We start from the raw sequence: 5,158 nt of genomic DNA, 5'->3' as shown, positions 1-5,158 counted from the left end.
CCGGAAAAACGACCAAAAGTAAAACATGTTGCTTGAGTCGATTTTTTTGATCACGAGTGTAGCAGAGAGCCTAGCCAAATGACAATCGTTGATATAAAACGCCAATCGAAAGTGAATTAATGTATGGAAATGATCACGTGACTTTTCGTTGCATCTGTCATCTCGATACCGTTTTCTTACGATCGCCGGTTGTCGATGTACGATTTTACGAGAAAACCAACTTTTTTATTAATATTTTTTGACGACCGGGTTGGCCTAGTGGGTAGTGACCCTGCCTACAAAACTGATGGTCCCGGGTTCAAATCCTGGTAAGGGCATTTATTCGTGTGATGAGCATGGATATTTGTTCCTGAGTCATGGGTGTTTTCTATGTAAGTATTTAAGTATTTATAAATATTTATATATTATATATATCGTTGCCTAAGTACCCTCAACACAAGCCTTACCTATTGAGCTTACTGTGGGACTTAGTCAATTTGTGTAATAATGTCCTATAATATTTATTTATTTATTTATTGCCTGGGAATACACATGGGCCTCGCAGATGTGGTTTCGCCCACGGCTACATTAGTTCACGCTACACCACTGTAATTGTGATTTATGTATGGAATCGCTTTATCGCTTCAAAAAAGCGTTTCGGAGTCTGAAAGTGGTAGTCTAGCCTAGTCTGACTAGTGAAGAATGCTTGGGCTAAACTGCGTCAATAGGCGCACGACACGTGAATGAAATTATTAGAAATTCAGCACGAGAATAATGGAATAGGTAATGTGTACAATGGCAATGGAATAAATATAATAAAACAAATAATAAATATCTAGGACACCTGGCTGTTTTTCGAGACTAGGGTGACTACAGTGGTAACAACTGAGATTTTATTTCTTACCTTTTACCACTGAGAACAACTGAGAAAATAAAACCTATTAAAATACTATTGTGTAGAATTATTTTATACTTGTACCGAAATACATATATGTTTGTTATTTTTTAGAGTTGTTGTTGTGCTGTATCGGCTGTCACTGGAAAAAAAAACAAATTCTAAGTTCGTACCTAAGAACTTGATGGTAACTTAGTGGGAATAACCCAATTACGCCGATTTTAAGTACCTAAGTATAAGAACAAGAAATACTTTACTCGAAAACAAACACAGAAGAGATAATCTTTAATATTAATAATACTTTATTTACTTCTTAATTATTTTTCTGACGCGTTTCCCATAAATTAATTAATTTTTAGTAATATTTTAAATTAAATAAATATGTATTTTATATTTCATATTTTAGTTACAGAACTTTTGTGAGGCATGTTACTTGAAATAAATACGAGTACCTAAATATAATAATAATAATATGACCGCGAAGTACCGTACTACAAGTAGGTACTCACCTGCGCCAGTTCTCGAAAATGGTCGTGCCACGCTCTATTGAGATCGATCTATTATCACTGACAGGACTATTGTAGCCAATAAGCCTGACATCGTGATATGATAATAGATCGATCGCAACGCCGGGCCGTGCTCGTCGACATCACCATCCCCCATGACGAGAATCTCGTGAAAGCCGAGAAGGACATGTCCAGTAAGTACCTAGACTTGACTCACGAGATAACCGCCATGTTGGACGTTGATTCGTCGATCATAGTCCCGATAGTCGTTTCAGCGAACGGTCTCATAGCGAAGAGTCTCGACCAACACCTTGAGAGACTCTCGCTAGGGTGTTTATATCTTTTGTATTGTTTTGTAAGTGTTTTTATATTTTATTTTTATATACTACAATGAAGAAAAACAAATAGGAAGGACTGGAAGGACAAAGTGCCATGATGGTGGCCTGTATTAATTTTGAAAGTGACTTTTTAGCATCTTAAACAACTTATTTTTAAATTCAGGCAAATGTTTTGTAATTATTTGAAATAGAAAACATATAACTATACATTAGATACCCACTTTGCAATAAAGAGTTTGGTTTACACGTGTAAACCAGATCCGTGATTCTGTACTTATGGACCCAAAAGATAATAATTATGTGAGGTTAAAAACCATAAGATTATCTGAGTCCACAGAAGCCTGTAGTCCGTTGACAGTCCATTATCGTAAGAGATAAATATATGGCGGATGTTGGCGGGCGTTTGCTGTGAAATATGGAGTGACGAAATAAAAGTAAAAATTTTCACAAACGTAAACACATCGCCTTGATCCATCAAGCTGGACGACATTCGAAGTGAGGCAATGAAGACGGGTCTCAAAGTAAACACCCGGAAGACCCAGGAGATGAGGTGCGGGGCGACAAGTACCTTGCCACTCCTTATAGGCACAGAGGCTTTGGAGCAAGTTCACAAATTTACTTAGCTCGGGAGCGTTGTGTCGGAAACCGGAGAGACCGAAGAACACTTTTGGCCGAACGTTAATTAGAATTGAAACCGAAAAACCGTAACGGACAGTTACAGTTTACGGTTCAATTTGTACCTAATGGTTAGCGGTCAATTGTAATGAACGTTTGGCCAACACTGCCGAAGAAGACATCGCTTCGAGAATAGCCAAAGCAAGAGCAACCTTCGCAAACTGACACGGAGGGTCAAGCTCAGAATATTCCGGTCAAATTTTAAAACGGTAATGCTGTATGGGTGCGAGACGTGGAAGGTCACAAAAGACATATCGCACCAGCTATAAGACAAGGCTGTATTAACCGCTGCCTCCGCCGCATTCCTGGTATAATGGTCCTGTGGAGATGCTGCAATGAGACTCCGATCGACTAGCAGATCAAGCGCCGGAAATGGAGTTGGATTGGGCATACACTCCGAAGGGATCCTGACCACATACCGAGGCAAGCCCTAGACTGGAATCCCCAAGGAAATAGGCATCTTCAAGGAAATAAACATTGCCACCCAATGCACACCTGGCGACGGACTATTATTGCAGTGGCGAAGGTTATTGGGAAGACTTAGAGCGAACTCAACCCCGAAGCTCAAGATCGATCTAGATGGCGATGCACTGTGGGCGCCCTCGGCCCCATGGCTTGTGCTAGTGCTGCACTCTAGCGGCAGAGCATTGCAGTAATTAGGGTTCCGTACCCAAAGGGTAAAACGGGACTTTACGGGACCCTATTACTAAGACTCTGCTGTCCGTCCGTCCGTCCGTCTGTCACCAGGCTGTATTGTATCTCATGAATCGTGATAGTTGTCTAATAGACAGTTGAAATTTTCACAGATGATTTATTTCTGTTGCCGCTATAACAACAAATACTAAAAAGTACGGAACCCTCGGTGGGCGAGTACGACTCGCGCTTGTCCGATTTTTTATATTCCCTATTTGATGGTTATGCTGACACTCCTACACTTTATCATTACACTCTGTGTAAAGTTAATTCTTAGTCCTATTCTATTTGCTTGTGAAACGGAATGCAATAATGTCAGTCAACGCAGGGCACAACCCCCTAAACCAACGTTAACGCGCAAAGCGGTAAGTAGAAATTTTACAGGAATCAATTAAATATCAAATTTCATTCATGCGTGATAGGTGCCGTCTACTGTACACTGTATATATTTAATAATCAAACGAACTTACCTGTGAAGTTTGATTACAATTATACGAGTATCCAAATCCAAGACAACAAATATAATTTACTAGCAGCAGTACACGTTATCGTGCAGTCCAAGTCACACATTTTAGAGCTATAATATTTAAAAAAACAAGTTCGCGCTGTCCCTCTCACTCGCTACGCTGCGATCCTGCTCCAACATCGCTCCTCCAGTACTCGTCATTATTTCAGAGTAATTTTTGTGTTATTAACAAAGACTATTTTATTTTCATTTTTGGGGATGGAGGGCGGGTCTTTGTTATCTTGGATTTGGATACTCGTATAATTGTAATCAAACTTCACAGGTAAGTTCGTTTGATTATTAATTATACTTCCTATCCAAATCCAAGACAACAAATATAATTTACTAGCAGATGTTCAGAGCTTTGTATTTAAATTCAAATCCTGAATGCGAAAATAAAATAAAATATCGATATCAAATCAGTATGTTACGAACATACTGATGTTATTGATTTTGACTAAAGAGAACAACCTAGAAGTTATTAATTTATATCCAATTTAAATAATTATTTATGTATCTACATAGTATAAATGTAAAATGTATGTATAGCATAATAAAATATTATAATGATAAGCGTCATACATTATGGAGTGAAATTGCTCTTGGTATTTCATTTCGTTAATATTAAAAAAGTATAAACTTTCTTTGATTTCACTGTAGTACATTGATAAAGTTGTATATATCTTAATATTCACAAGGTACAACTGTTTTTATGTAATTTATAAGCCAGGACGCCATTAAGTGTAAATGTGTTTTCAAGCTTTAGCTGGCTCTAAATAAGTTTTAGATGGGCAATTTCTGTCTGTAACGATACGAATATAAACAAACCATTTTGTATAATTTAGAATTTACCAACCATTCTCTGGATGTAATTACAAAGGAGACAAACAAGCATACGGCCCGCCTGATGGTAAGCAATCACCGTAGCCTATGAATGCCCGCAATTGCAGAGGTATTACATGCGCGTTACTGACCCTAAAATATAATCTAATTTTATGTTACGACACTTTAAAGTTAATTTTGAATACAGCAATCAATACTTTCCTCGGTAAATAGCCTTTGAGAGAGGTAAAGGAGAATTTTCTTCATTGTAAAGCTACCATAAATATCAAGGCTATATGTAAGTACTTTAAAACTAAGACTGGACAATAACTAGTAGCGTATCCTGTAGGTATTATTTGAAACTTATCACTTTGAAATTATAGATGGACTAATTTTAGTTATTACTCAGTTATTACCACAGATCAAAAAAATAGTAATATGATATTATTTATAACTAAATAGCTAATCTCATCTGCTTATGCGTATCTGAACGATGATGGCTACTACGCTAACAAGTGGCAAGGAACTTAGGTAGATTATGTGTTGAGTTATGATATATTTGTGAACAAAATATCTGGCATGACTTGTAACTTGTACTTCATTTTAAGGAGTATCATTTTATAACGTTACCTACAATAAAACTGTACAGTGCGCATTGCGACGAAAAATGATAACTATTTAAGCTTTCTTTTACAGCAAGACAATATGACTACCCGAGCATTTAAATTTCAGACACTAATAATGT

Source organism: Cydia pomonella, chromosome 12, assembly GCF_033807575.1.
Source record: "Cydia pomonella isolate Wapato2018A chromosome 12, ilCydPomo1, whole genome shotgun sequence".
Classification (NCBI taxonomy): Eukaryota; Metazoa; Arthropoda; class Insecta; order Lepidoptera; family Tortricidae; genus Cydia; species Cydia pomonella.
The sequence above is the reverse complement of the archived record's forward strand: the minus strand, read 5'-3'. Positions refer to the sequence as shown.